Source organism: Sorghum bicolor, chromosome 10 (genome assembly GCF_000003195.3).
Source record: "Sorghum bicolor cultivar BTx623 chromosome 10, Sorghum_bicolor_NCBIv3, whole genome shotgun sequence".
NCBI lineage: Eukaryota > Viridiplantae > Streptophyta > Magnoliopsida > Poales > Poaceae > Sorghum > Sorghum bicolor.
In genome coordinates this window covers 25,181,862-25,198,057 of record NC_012879.2, presented here as the reverse complement: position 1 = coordinate 25,198,057, position 16,196 = coordinate 25,181,862, and the positions used below count along the sequence as shown (strand labels likewise).

Here is a 16,196-nt window from a genome sequence, read left to right as displayed (position 1 = left end):
CAAGGTAAAATCATTATAGGTATTTCAATTTAGACACATGCATATGTATGAATTAAATAATGTTCATAGGTACAAGGAAGCCTATATTACACTTGCCTTCCTCAAAAGTTTCCTCCTGGTAGAGCTCCACAAACTGTTCCTCAACCACCCCAACCTGATCACCTTCTATTCGTGATCCAAACACCAATCAAGCATCCTGTCCAATCATCACATGCATACAAATAGAGTTCTATGAGAATAGTACACCAAACAGTAAAAACAGTGACTGAAAGGTATATAAATCTACTCTATGCATTTCTACGAACACATCAGCGAAAGAATCACTCTAATCGGACTTAAAACGTGAAAGTTATGCATAAAACAAAATGGATGGCATTTCTATGAATAAACTGAATTAAAAACAAATTTAAAAGAATTAAAACTGATTTTCTAACGGGTCTGGACAGAGCGCACTATTATATACAAGTACAGGGTTTAAAACAGAAGAAAACAGGATTAAAAAGAAATACTTTTGAACTAGGTTGGACCGCGGGTTGATTTGTTTGAAACAGGGGGGTTAAAGTGCAAAATCTCCAGCGGTCCGCGACTAACCGCGTCGCTGGCTGACAGGGGTGCCACGTGTCGTGCCGGGATTGGCTCGGTCCACCACTCTGCGCGTGGACCGGCCGGCCGAGCGCCCGTGGACCGCGTCCACGGTCCACGGTGGACCGGTTACATAACCCCGAAGGGGTATGTAATCTGGGCCGTTGGAATCCGATCGGACGGCTCAGGAAGAAGGGAGGCGGGGCGCTCGCCTGAGCCGAGGACGACCATGGCGGCTCCATTGTCGCCGACGAGGTGAGCTCCTCATAGCTCGCCGAAATCTCGTTCCCGGCCACTCTAAACAAAAATAACGCTACCACAACGACCAGCGCGACGAGGCGAACACGATAGGGCACAAAGAAGGGGCGGGGAGCACGTCGGGACGACGGCCCTGCGGTGGCGCCATTGCCGCACCCTCGGAAGGCTCGGGTTCGGCGTTAGAGCGCTCTAAACTTGCGATTAAAGGCACGGGGAGCATCGAGGGGATACTGCGGTTCCGTTGGAGGCGTTCACGGCGTCTGGGAAGGCTCCGAGCGGCTTGACCACGGTCAGGGCAGACTGGAGAGAGAAGAAAATGTTGGTGAGTGTTGGGTATTTTAAACACAAACAGAAAATTCCGCAAGCGCACGGATACCGATGTAGCCTTCACCCGGGAGTATTCCAGAGTATCGATTTTCCACAGGGAACGTGAGTGTACTAATTAAGATCCAAGATCGTCCAAGGATAACTATATAATTATTTTTGGTCGGAAGAGAGGAAGTTTCCTAAGAGTTCTCTAGTTGATCTAAGAATCAAGAATTACTTCAAAGATTATTTATATCGGGACAACAGAGCACTAACCACAGAAAGAAATGAGAAGGGGAGTAGGAAGGTCTGACTACGGTCCTACAAACACCGATCCGAACGAGGTGGAATACGTCGACCATTAGGGCTGTCACTACCCTAAGGCTACCACAACAATCCGCAGGATTGGGTGCAATTCCAGGTAATTGCAAGACTAAACACCACGTCTAATCTATTAATTACTACTCTAATGTTGCAAAGATTAGAGCACTTGATGCAAGCGGGAATCCAATAAATCAGTTGAATGTAAATAAAAATAATTAAAGAACTCAGGATTATGAATTGAAGAACCTGGAGAACGATGAAGAACGAACCAGTTGCTGCAAAAGTACAATGTTGAGGAAGATCCGACAAATCCGGCTCCTCCTCTTCCGCTCTCCTCTTCTCTCTCCCTATTTTTTAGATTACAACTAGAACTAACTAGAACTAGAACTAGAGGAACTAGAACTAGAACTAGATGAACTAGAACTAGATCTAGATGAACTAAAGGTAGAACTAGAAGAACTAGAGGGATCCTCTCTACTTGGATAAAGAATTGAAACTCTAGTTTTGATTCTGTAGAAGAGGTATGCTCTCCAGGGGCCAGGGGGCCTTGCTTATATAGTCTTTTCAGAGAATCTGGGCCGTCGGATCAAACCGACATTAATCGCACGGTTTTCCTTGGTCCCTAAGAGGTCGGTGGAGAACGATCCGTGAAGTTGAAGCTGATTGGTTACTATAGCTGGGCGGGCACCCAAGGGCAGAGGGCGGGCGCCCTGCCCCCGGGCCCGATCGGCCTCCCGTTCGTTCCCGTGGCTTCTGGAGTCTTCTAGATGGTAGAAAATTGTGCGGCACATTAATATCTCTATGTAAACCCGACGTGTGGGCCTTTCTTTCATATTTCCTGATAACCCCCTGCAGAAATAAACAAACACCAAAACTTGTGGAATTCTGTCAGATAAAACCCTAAGTCTAGGTGTTGGCTGCATATAAGTCCTTTTCCATGATTAGTTGACGGTTAAATGTGAGCATTAAGGACCGTCAACAAGCTCCCCCAAGCTTAACCTTTGCTCGTCCCTGAGCAAAACTAAAATCAGCAAGAAAACAGGGGTTACTTTTATTCCTGTTACTACAGGGTTTTTAAGTTATCACTAAGGTTTTAAGTGATTGAAAAACTGAATGATCAAGTCAAGCACTATGTCTCAAGCTCTTCTGTCTTACCTTTGTTCTGGAGTTGTTTGTAAGTTTCCAAAATAAAACTGAGGCATTTACCTTCTTCTCGAAAGATATATAAGTAGAGCTTTAAAAATTTTAGCATACTTACTTTGCATTTTGCTATGTCAATGCTCGGAGCAAGGGAGAGGAATGTCATACCCCTAGATCAGGACCTTCGACCTTTTTGAAAAGTTTGTCATCTCTTACTGGCATATTGCTTATTAGAGGGACCATGGGCTATCATTTTTTTTCTTTTTTTTCTCCCCTTTTTTATGAGTGGGCACCAAGTACCCCTAATTCTACTATCGGACACATGTCCATTTTTTCCACTCAGGTTGGTATCTTTGTACCCCTAATTCTACTTCGGACACTTGTCCATTTTTACCTCTCGTCTCACTCTTTTTTTCGAATCAAATTTTTGCATAGTCCCATGCCTCTAACACAATAATACTTCGGAAGAGTGAATCTTTTATATTTTTAAAACAAAAAGATCTTGATCTTGGGAGCATGATAATTCTCTCAACCAAAACTACAAGAATTAACAATGGCTTGAACAAAGCAAGTGCCCACAGTTTTAATATTTATATCTTATAAGACTCTAGGTATTATGATCTCAGATATTTTTTTTATGAATTTTTAGATTTTCAAAAGATAAAATTTCCAGAACTCTAGCAAAACTTGGAACAAGTTAAATAGTAGCTCAGACCTGCTCATATCATGTTTGTCAATTACCTAGACTTGAATCAAACTTTCTTTTTATTTTATTTAAAACTTAGGATTACACAAAACTATTGTATATTACTCAAAAGAAAAACTTTGTTTGGTTTCATGGTTATGCATTCTTTTATTTCTGAATACTAGTAAATAAAACCAAGAAAGAAAAGTAATACCTATCTAGATACACGTGGGGGTGCCTCCCCCAAGCTGGATGTTGACATAGTCGTTCACTCTTGTGGCCTGCATGTTCGGTCTCACTCTTCTTAATCCTCAAAATCCTGCACAACCCAAATAGACAACAAAACTCGTGGAATATGTTAAGGGTTAGGTAATTGTCTAGAGCTTATGAGAGCTTAATATGAGAATTCTATGAACTCAATCACATCAAGTTCCTCTACCAGGTTGTTTTGTGGCTCAAGATAGATTTTCAAGCGTTGACCATTTACCTTAAAAGTGTTACCTATGTCATCTTGGATGGTAATGGCTCCATGAGTTGAAGTGTCAATAACCTTGTATGGTCCATCCCACTTACTTCGTAGCTTACCATGCCCAAAGAGCTTAACTCTTGAATTTAATAGTAGAACCTTATTTCCAGGCTTAAACTCCTTGTGCTTGATTCTCTTATCATGCCATCGTTTTGTTCTCTCTTTATAGATCCTTGAATTGTGGTAGGCTTTCTCTCTCCATTCTTCTAGCTCAGATAGTTGCATCAGACGATTCTCGCTAGCGAGGTGGAGATCCATGTTCCATTTCTTGAGTGCCCAATGAGCCTTAAACTCTACTTCCACAGGCAAATGACAAGTTTTTCCATATACAAGTTGATAAGGTGACAAGCCTATGGGTGTTTTGAATGCAGTTCTATATGCCCAAAGTGCATCAGGAAGTTTGTCCTTGCACCCCTTACCCATCTCATCTACGGTCTTTTGTGAAATATTTTTGATTTGTTTGTTAGATGTTTCGGCTTGACCGCTAGTCTGAGGATGGTATGGTGTTGCGACGTTGTGTCGAACTCCATGATCGGCTAGGTACTTTCGGAAGATTTTGTCGATGAAGTGGGAACCTCCATCGCTTATAACTATCTGGGGTATACCAAAGCGAGGAAAGATTACTTCATGGAACATTCTCTTAGCATGTTTTGAATCAGCTGACCGACAAGGTAGGGCTTCTACCCATTTGGACACGTAGTCCACAGCTACTAAGATATACTCGCAATTCCCGGACATAAGGATTGGCCCCATGAAATCAATGCCCCATACATCGAAAAGTTCTACTTGAAGATTATTTGTGAGAGGCATTTCATTTCATGAGTTGATATTCCCATGTTTTTGACATCGGTGGCATCTCCTGACAAAGTCCTTTGTATCTTGATACATTGTTGGCCAGAAAAAGCCACTTTGCCAGATTTTAGCATGTGTCCGGAATGCTCCGTAGTGTCCCCCATATGGCAAGGCATGGCATCTTTCCATAATTTGAGTAGCCTCAGCCATAGGAACACATCTTCTCAAGCGTCCATCAGCGCAGACTCAGAAAAGATATGGCTCATCCTAAAGGTGGAAACGACTATCGTGAAGCAACTTCCTTTTGTTTGCACCAGGTGGGACATAGCCTTTTACTATAAAGTTTACGATGTATGCGTACCATGGATCTGCATGTGTTATCTTAAGTAGGGTGTCATCCCTTAGGTAGTCATTTATGGGAAGCTCATCATGTGTTTCCTTATATTGAAGCCTAGACAAGTGGTCGGCTACAGAATTCTCAACTCCCTTCCTATCTCGGATTTCTATGTCAAAGTCTTGGAGTAGAAGAATCTATCGAATTAGACGAGGCTTAGCATCTTTCTTAGTGAGGAGGTACTTGAGCAGCATGGTCTGAATAGATGATTATCTTTGCCCCCACTAAGTAAGATCTAAACTTGTCTATAGCAAAGACAACAGCCAAAAGCTCTTTTTCAGTTGTAGTGTAATTGAGCTGTGGTCTAGACAAGGTTTTGCTAGCGTAGGATATGGCATAATGCTTTCTATCCTTGGTTTGTCCTAAAACGGCACCAACCGCAAAATCGCTAGCATCACACATGATCTCAAAAGGAAGATTCCAATCAGGTGGTTGGATAATCGGGGCTGAGATGAGTGCTTTCTTAAGAGTTTGAAAAGATTCATGACACTCATCACTAAAGATGAAAGGTGCATCCTTAGCTAGGAGATTAGTTAGGGGTCTGGCAATTTGAGAGAAATTCTTGATAAAGCGTCTATAGAACCCTGCATGTCCCAAAAAGCTACGGATTCCTTTCACATTCGTGGGAGGTGGAAGTTTTTCAATAACTTCAATCTTTGCTTTGTCCACCTCTATACCACGTTCGGACACTTTATGTCCTAGCACTATTCCTTCCTGAACCATAAAATGGCTTCCTGAACCATAAAATGGCATTTCTTCCTGTTCAGGATTAAGTGTTTTTCTTCACATCGCTGCAAGACTATCTAAATTCTCCAAACAATGATCGAAGGTTTTGCCATAGACGGTAAAATCATCCATGAAAACCTCCATGATCTTCTCAATCATGTCCGAGAAAATAGACATCATGCACCGTTGGAAAGAAGCTGGAGCATTGCACAATCCGAACGACATTCATCGGTATGCATAAGTTCCGTACGGGCATGTAAAGGTAGTCTTTTCTTGGTTATCTGGGTGGATTGGGATTTGGTGATATCCAGAATAACCATGAAGGAAACAAAAGAAAGAGTGGTTTGCTAGCCATTCCAACATTTCATCAATGAAGGGTAACGGAAAGTGATCTTTCTTTGTAGCCTTATTGAGTTTTCGATAGTCAATACACATACGCCACCCAGTGACAATTCGTTGAGGGATGAGTTGATTTTTCTCATTCCTAACAATCGTGATTCCTCCTTTCTTTGGCACTACTTGGATAGGGCTAACCCACTCACTATGTGGCACAGGATAAATAATCCCAGCACGATAGAGTTCGATGACCTCTTTCTTAACAACCTCTCGCATAGCATTGTTAAGTCTCCGTTGTGGTTCCCTTGAAGGTGTAAAATTGGGATCAATAGGGATACGATGAGTGCAGAGAATGGGACTAATGCCCGTGAGATCCTCGAGAGAGTAGCCAAATGCTGCTCTCTATCTTTCAAGAACAGTGACAAGTTGTTGTGTTTCATTATCGAAAAGCTTGTCACTGATAATTACTGGAGTTTTTGGGTTGTTGTGCAAAAAGACATATCTAAGGCCAGAAGGAAGAGGTTTTAATTCTATCGAAGGAGGTGAAGGTTGTTCATTTTTATCTAGCTCAACGGGTTCTACCAACTCTTCTTCTTCTTGAACAAAGTGTTCATGATTAAAGAATGGTTGGACCATCTCCTCTTGAGTCAGCATTAAGATCTCCTCAATAGGATCTGGTTCAAGTTTGGGTTCCACAATCGTGTTAATTGATCTTGCTAGAGGAACAACATAGTGCAATTCCCAACCTTGAAGTCTAAATGACCTCGTTGTGGTTGTTCTTGTAGAAGTTTCATGATTGGTCTGCCAATCAAGAGAGGAATCTCCGGTATGTCGTAAATGTGAAAATCTAAACATATTCCAGAGTCCTTGATTCTAACAGGAACTGCCCTTAATACCCCATGGCTTTCTAGAATTAATCCAGATGGACTTTGTAAAAGTTTTTGGGATGGGGTTATGGACTTGTTGGGATAAAGAGTGTCAGCTAACTCCTTGGAAATAACATTTATCCCAACATATGGATTGTAGTGGACCTTCCTAGCGGACCTTCAAATTTGGCATAGAAGAATGGTTGAAGGAGTGATGATCCGAGCTACCTCAGGAGACAGCTCTGCTTCTGTTAGCCATTCATAACTCAGAATAGCCGAAAGGCTTTTGATGTGTTCTATGTCAATAGATTCTACTCTTAAAACGGATTGAGTGGTCCTTGCTAGAGGTCGTGTTTGGATAGGAAAATTCGAGGTGTTTCCATAATCTTCAAAAAGATCTTCCTCGAATTCAAAGGGATGCTCTAAAGGTGGTGGTTCCTCATCCCTTAGTTGGTTTTGCATTCCCTTATCAGGAGGTTTAACCAAATTAATGGATGGGTCAGGTGGAATTTCTAACTCGGTTGCAAGTTCCTCATCTTTTGGTTTAGGATTAGGCTCGACTTCTTTTTCTCCTTCAGGAAACTCATCATAAATGCCTGTGTAAGGGGTATTTTCAAGGATTCTTTCTAGGATAGCTCTCACCTTATCTGTGAGTTTGTGTGTGAATGAGCCTCCTGAAGCAATGTCGAGGGGAAGAGCAGCCTCCTTGCTTAGACCACGATAAAAGTGGTAGTACAGTACATGGTCAGGCAGGGAAAGGTTTGGACCGGAATTGGTAAGGCTTGTGAACCTAGCCCAAGCTGCTCCTAAAGTTTCCTTCTCTCTTTGTTTGAATGTAAGAATTTTGATTCTAAGGTCAGCGATTCGAAAAAGTGGGAAGAAAGCGAGACAAAAGTTGTCCCGTAGTTCATCCCAATTTCCATTAACGCCTCCTACAGAATGAGCATACCACTTTTTTGCTCTTCCCAAAAGGGAGAACGGAAATAATTTCCATTTAAGGGTTTCTTGTGTCATGCCAGAAATAGATCGGCAAGAGCACAACTGCTCAAATTCTCTAAGGTGGGTGTATGGATCTTCATCTACTTGCCCAGAGAAGGGTTGCTCCTGAATCATGGCTATTAGATTAGGGCCGAGGTCTAGCCATCTGTAAGAATTGGATGTGATGATGGTGGTGGCTCTAATAACTCGGCCTTTGGAGCAAAGAATTTATAGATAGGAGTGAAATCCATGTGGTGTGGTGAAAATGGTAAGGTGAGTGTGGTAAAAGGGAAAAGAAAAAGGATACACGGACGACTTGGTTCGAAACTAGCACAACTACCGTTCCCCGGCAACGGCGCCAGAAAGCTTGTTGGGTATTTTAAACGCAAATAGAAAAATCCGCAAGCGCACGGATACCGATGTAGCCTTCACCTGGGAGTATTCCAGAGTATGGATTTTCCACAGGGAACGTGAGTGTACTAATTAAGATCCAAGATCATCCAAGGATAACTATATAATTATTTTTGGTGGGAAGAGAGGAAGTTTCCTGAGAGTTCTCTAGTTGATCTAAGAATCAAGAATTACTTCAAAGATTATTTATATCGGGACATCAGAGCAGTAACCACAGAAAGAGACGAGAAGGGGGCTAGGAAGGTCTGACTACGGTCCTACAAACACCGATCCGAACGAGGTGGAATACGTCGACCGTTAGGGCTGTCACTATCCTAAGGCTACCACAACAATCCGAAGGATTGGGTGCAATTCCAGGTAATTGCATGACTAAACACCACGTCTAATCTATTAATTACTACTCTAATGTTGCAAAGATTAGAGCACTTGATGCAAGCGGGAATCCAATAAATAACTTGAATGTAAATAAAAGTAATTAAAGAACTCAGGATTATGAATTGAAGAACCTGGAGAACGATGAAGAACGAACCCGTTGCTGCAAAAGTACAATGTTGAGGAAGATCCGACAGATCTGGCTCCTCCTCCTCCGCTCTACTCTTCTCTCTCCCTATTTTTCTAGATTACAACTAGAACTAACTAGAACTAGAACTAGAGGAACTCGAACTAGAACTAGATGAACTAGAACTTGATCTAGATGAATTAGAGGTAGGACTAAAAGAACTAGAGGGATCCTCTCTACTTGGATGAAGAATTGAAACCCTAGCTTTGATTCTGTAGAAGAGGTATGCTCTCCAGGGGCCAGGGGGCCTTGCTTATATAGTCTTTTCAGATGAATCTGGGCCGTCGGATCAAACCGACATTAATCGCACGGTTTTCCTTGGTCCCTTAGGTCGGTGGAGCATGATCGGCGAAGTTGAAGCTGATTGGTTACTGTAGCTGGGCAGGCACCCAAGGGGGGAGTGCGGGTGCCCTGCACCCGGGCCCGATCGGCCTCTCGTTCGTTCCCGTGGCTACCACCCTGGTTACTGTAGATGGTAGAAAATTGCGCGGCACGTTAATATCTCTATGTAAACCCGACGTGTGGGCCTTTCTTTCATATTTCCTGATAACCCCCTGCAGAAATAGATAAAGACCAAAACTCGTGGAATTGTGTCAGATAAAACCCTAAGTCTAGGTGTTGGATGCATATAAGTTCTTTTCCATGATTAGTTGACGGTTAAATGTGAGCATTAAGGACCGTCAACAGTGAGCTCGAAATCATGGCATACAAGATCAAAACAAAGGTGAGATAGGTGCCTACGGTCGCGGCGAGTCCCAACCAAGCTCCCGGGGCGCTCTCCAGGCTCTGGGTCGCTCGAGCAAGGGGAAACCGAGGTGGGGGAGAGAAACCGTGCTCCGGTGGTGGCTAGGGGCAGCTAGGGGGCTCGGCCTGGGGTTTTATAGGGCAAGCAGGGGCATCGAGGGGGCGCGCATGCGGGCGTTAACTCCCGGCGTCAAGAGGCTTGATGGGCCATCAATCGGCGTTTGAAGAAGGGGATGAATGCCCATTGCAGCGTTCCCGACTCGGTGGAGAAGAAGGGGGAAGATGCTGACGTGCGGGCCCCGCGGTGCAGCGAGAGAGAGAGAGGGGGAATAGAGCGCCGACAGGCGGGCCCTATTGTGCAGTGAGACGGGAAAAAAGGGGGAGGGCGCGCGGGCTAACCGCGCGGAGCGGGCCGCGCCACTGGGCCGTGCGCGTGTCGCGGGCGAGGGGCGGGACGCTGGGCCGCCACGGCCCAAAGCCAGGGGTGAGCGCGAGGGTGTGTTGGGCCAGGGTTTGGGGCTGGGCCAGATTCAGTGAAAGGAATAAAATAAAAGAAAAACTCTTTTATATTTTTCAGAGCTGTAAATTTGTATAAATTTCTATCAAATTGATTTTTAAACCAAACAACCTAGTCTTACAAACAATCAAAATATTATGCACCAGCATGAAAGCAGCATTTCATGTTTCTAGACCTTATAGTTTATTTTAAATAATTCCAAAAATTGTTATGTCGCCTAAACAATTCTCAAATAATTCCTATAATTATGCCAAATTAAATACTAATTTGAAAATTAATTTTTTTAGGGTGTTACATGTCACAGAACTGACCAAATTATAAGAGTTCAAGTGTAGAAATGATCGCCCAGCAATCAAGTTTCCAAACTTGAGCCCATAAAATCCCGGTAGTCAATTGAAATCACGAAGGACTTCAAACCAAGATCGTAATAATTCAACATAAACACAGCGAATGTTACGTAGTCAAACATTGCCGTCGAAGCGGCACCACATCGGAGTCCTAAGTTATTACAACACTTGTCCAAAGTAGCGGAAGCAAAATAGTTACACACACATTCCAAAGTTCAGTTCATAAGTTTGAGTTACTGCCAGAGTCTACACCATCCTTCCAAAAGCAACAGGTACGAAGTTGTTAGAGAACCGTGCCCAACGGTTAGTCCTCATCCCCAGCGGGATGGAGACAGGTCTTGCAGAAACCGTCATAGAAGATGTCATCTGCAACAGGTGGGAATAAACCCTGAGTACGAGAATGTACTCAGCTAGACTTACCCGTCTAGTAAAACATAAAAGACACCAAGGATCATGCAAGGCTAAGATATAAAAGTAGAGCTGGTTGACTCGACATTTTTGCCAAAAGCCTTTATTAAGACTAACACAATGTAAGGGCATCATATTTATTTATCATCAGCCTACCACTAGATAGCACCTGTACTACAACACATCACTTGATTATTACAAGCAATAATAACCATATCAAGTTCATCATATGTTCTTCTTGCTATCATCATTATCTTGAACCAAGTTCATTAGTGGATGCTACGTTTGCCGCTGCTCTATCAAGTTCTCACTGACCGGGAGAGACGGCGATTCGAATCGAATTCCTATCCAGCTGGAGGGTTATTCCTAGCACTCACCCAAGCATCCCCCGTCGGAGAGCCAACGGGTCACCTTTGGTACGACTAAGGAATCACGGCTCCAATCAGTGCCGCACTCCCAGGGCTACCACTCTGCCATGGAGGTCAGGAATTTTAACTCACCTGCCTTTGGGCTTACGCCAATGGTCCCCCGCACACCGCACTTCCTCCGGTAGTGCGCACTTTATACTTGCCGGTCTTCCGGGCTGAGTCATACTACTCGGCTTCGCGGTCGGAACGAGTTATCTGGCCAACAAAGTGTTAGGCATGCGTTCAACATGACAAGAGGACGTACAACGATCGGTCCTTAGCTACCACAGACGGAGTTACTACAAACTTGCAAAACTCCGCCCGGCTTAAGTCAAATTAATCAGGTTCCATCCACGATAGCACATATAGACCATCGTGATCCGACATAACCATATATCGCGCAGGTGACAGGATATCACCCGACTTCTACCGATTAAAGCATGGCTAAGCTGCTACTCGATCCTAACTCTATAACCAAGGTAGGGTAAAGTATCTGGACAAGGATTGAGTAAAATGTAGCAAAGGTTTCACCACAACTCCTATACTTAATGCAGCAATAGATATGACATATCAAGTAAACATTCCAAAATAAAAAGGGAGGCTTAGAATGCTCCGGGGCTTTCCTTTCACGAACGAGGCGGGCTCGTGACTTGGGCACTCAACCTCTTCTTCTGGCTCCTCGGGTCCGACTTGCTGGACCTTCACCTCCTGGCTGCCTTCCTGGCCTTCGGGGTTCGCTTGGAGCTCGAAGGAAACTGCCACGTCCGGTGCACCTATTGCATGCTCGGTGAATGAGAAGACGTGCATACACAAGAATGAATGCTTGATAACATAATGGATTCACTGGGCACCCATTTACGGAGTAAACTTCTAAGTTAACTTACAAGAAAACCACATGAATAAACAAACTAAACAAGTTAACTTATAAAGCAAGCACATAAACAGATCAGCTCAGTAAACAAACCATAACTACTGCTACAAAGGTCCAACACATTTAAGTGAGGACATTCTGGAAAGCTTATGAAATTTTCTACAAATCATCTTTAAACATCACAGCAAGATTAATACCTTAAACCAGTCAATTAAACAAAATTCCAGGTTCTGTCTCAGAAAAACAGAGAGCACCTATTTCTCGAACCTAACTTGGAACAGCCATAACTTTTAAACTACTAGGCCAAATCATCCCAAATTTAAACCACAGCTAGTTCAATAAGTTTACAACAACTTTGATTTAGATAAGATTCTCAGAAAACCAAATTATCATTAAACAAAAGTTAAATTGCTCCCTTGCTGTCCAGAACAGCCTTTAACCCTATAATAATTATTTGATGACATAACCAAAACACAAACCATACCAACCACATGGCTTATGACCACAAGCATATCACAATGTTACCAGAACATCAGATGATAACCCTCAAACATATACTTAACAAGGCATTTATTAATTAATTCTAGAAAAGAGCATAATTACAAGATATACAAAAATTACAGGAACACAAGTAAAGCATCAAAGCATCACCATAAAAATTTCAGAGCAATTGCACATACCAAATTAAAGATATACATTTACCATGTAGCTAGATGCTTATTTCATAAATTGGAAAACATGACTTGTATATTGCCAAACAACAGATTTCAGATTATTTACACATGAGGAATTCCATAAATAGGTTTACTACCAAAGTAGAGCACCAGCATAAGTACCAATTATTTTATATAATTTAATCAAGGAAACAAGCCACATTTCAATCATAAATTACATATCAAAGTTGCATTAATCCAAAAATCATGAAATATTTATCATAACATTCTAGTATCACACAGAGGTTACCATAAAATTTTTCATGGCAAACTAAACAGTATAACCAGAGATATGAATTTATCCATGAATAACAAGATTAAATCCTTAATAAATATTTTCCCAGAAAATATGGTTCAATTTATATTTTTATTAAAAACTAGCCATCTCAAGGAATACCACAAAATTGGTTTCACAATTTTTGGATCTCAGAAACAGGAGATATGATTTTTGCAAGAAAGCCAAAAATCAGGATTTTGAATAAAAGAAAAGGAGGGAAGGAGAGTGACGCTGACAGTGGGTCCCAGCTGTCAGGTTCTTCTACCTCACGGCCGAGGCGACTTTCGCCGGCGATTTCTCCGCGACGGCGAGGTCTCCGGCCAAACCAAGGGCACCAACGTGATCCCCAGACTCTAGCGACTCGATTGATCCCACTTTTCCCACGGCGGAGCCACCGGAAGGGGCTCACCGTCGACGATGGCGGCTCGGCGGAGGTGCTCGGCGTTACGCCGGAGCCCTCAGGCCGGTAGAGCGCGACCTAAGACCTTCTACAGCACCAGCGAACTACGGCGGAGCTTCCTAGGTACGCGGCTTGGCTTGAAACCTCGTGGAACACGCTGGCCACGAGAGCGCTCATCTCCGGCGGAAACACGGCGGCGCTGCGCATCGTGTCCGGCGACGGAGAGCTCGTTAGAGCGTCCACCAAGTGGCGCAAACGCAAGCTAGAAATCTAAGCAACCTCTAGGACCTAACCAGAGACAACGAGAGGCTTCACAGGGCTTGGCATTGGGCTCGCCGGAAAAGATGGTCACGGCGACCCGATTTGGGGGAAGAAGGGAATGGCGGCTCACCGGTGGATTTCACGGCGAGGTGGTGGGTGGAGAATGGAGAGCGGGTCACAGCAGAGCTTTGGGTGAAGTTTGGTGAGCAATGGCGCAGCAAGGAACGCGCGCGAGCTCGCCGGAGTTCGCTCGCGACAGAGAGCTCACGCGGCCGCGTTTCTGGCGAGAGGGGTGAGGCAGAGAGGAAGTGGACGCGTCCACTCTGCGCGGGGCGACGCCGTGGACTTCATGCACGCGATGAGAGCTGACAAGCGGGGCCGGAAACAGCGTACGGGCGACAACTGTCGCCGTTGCTCTGCAGCCGGTCGGCCACGTCGGCGAGCTCCATTTCGATTCAGACAAAGCGATGGCCGACTGACAGAGCTACTTTGACGATGATTATCTCCTAAACCATCGCGAACCAGGCGATGATGTAGTTGACAAAGTTGGAGTACTAGCCGAGATCTACAACTTTGCCAACTGGAGCAAAAGCTATATCGGCCTAGATTGAGAGATATAGAGTTTCCAAAATCGATCGAGCAAACTGGTTTCGTTCCAAGACTTAGAAATTTTTCCAAGTGTTGGAAACAGCCCCAAATCTGCCTTGTGGGTCACTTTTGAGCTATTTGTGTTCATTTTCATGAGATGGCCATAAAACAACTTTTGTTCCTTATAAAATTTCCTACAACTTTGCTGTAGGAGGTTTTGACATGCAAACATTTTATGCAACACTTTTTAAAAGCCTAAGCAAAAGAGGTTTCTAGGGCCTATTTACACAAGTGTGACTTAAAGGCATATTTTGGAGAAGTGATCAACATGAACATTGTTCCCAAGGTTAAGTTAAGCCTAGATAAACTAATTACCAAAGCATAGAGCAGAAACACAAGCATGGTTCACTCAAACATAAGCATAGGAAGCCTATTTAAGCAATTTAAAACACAATTTTGCAAAGAATGACATGGCTCAAGATAGATGATGATCATGATATGCTTTGAGTGGATGATGATGCTCATGCTATGCACATGATCAATGCAACCATAACACTGGGTGTTACAGCCCTCCCCCTTTACAAAAATCTCGTCCCGAGATTTGAAAGCTTACTGATTTTCGAAGAATGTTTTGTAAACTTCTCTTAAATAATCCTCCGTCTCCCAAGTAGCATCTTCTTCCCCGTGGTTACTCCACAACACCTTGTACAACTTAACCACATGATTACGAGTCTCCCATTCCTTGCGATCAAGAATTGCTACGGGTTTCTCCTCATACACCAGATCCGACTTCAACTTGATATCTCGAACTTCCACTCGTTCCTCCGGTACACGAAGGCACTTCTTTAATTGTGATACATGGAAGACAGGGAAAATAGCTCGAAGCGCAACAGGAAGTTGAACTTTGTACGCCACATTCCCTTTCTTTTCGAGAATCCGATAAGGTCCCACATAACGAGGTGCAAGCTTTCGCTTGACTCCGAACCTTTGTACACCCTTCATCGGAGACACCTTGATATACACATGGTCACCAACTGAAAACTCAATCGGCTTCCTTCTTTTGTCGGCATAACTTTTCTGACGAGCTTGAGCAGCTTCCAGATGTTGCTAGATGGTACGGACTTTCTACTCTGCTTCGTTCACAAAATCGATGCCATAATACCTTCGTTCTCCGGCTTCTACCCAATTTAACGGGGTTCGACACTTTCGACCGTACAGGGCTTCAAATGGAGCCATCTTGATACTCTCCTAATAACTATTGTTGTAGGAGAACTCAGCTAATGGCAACCACTTAACCCAATAACCTTTTGAAGAGAGCGCACATGCCCTCAACATGTCTTCTAGGATTTGGTTGACCCGTTCAGTTTGACCTGCCGTTTGGGGATGATAAGCAGAGCTACGGACTAAATGAGTGCCAATCTGCTCATGCAGACATTCCCAAAAACAAGCAGTGAACTGTGGTCCACGATCAAATACAATAGTTCGAGGCACACCATACTGACGAACAATGTGCTCGAAATACAATTCTGCATATTGATGTGGACAATAGTCAGTTCGGACCGGAATAAATCGAGCAACCTTGGTCAATCGATCTACAACCACCCAGATGGAGTCGTAACCCTTAACAGAAGTTGGGAGTCCACTGATAAAATCCATGCTGACTTCTTCCCATCTCCAACCAAGAATTGACAAGGGTTGAAGCAAACCAGCTTTCATGTGAACAACCTTCACACGACAACAATTGTCGCATCGAGCGACAAAAGCAGCAATCTCCTTTTTC

General features: G+C 43.7%; 1 pseudogene; it reads right to left on the bottom strand.

Annotated features, from left to right (window-relative positions):
* The window catches only part of LOC110431292, an 83,710-nt pseudogene extending 67,785 nt beyond the window's left edge, over positions 1–15,925 (bottom strand).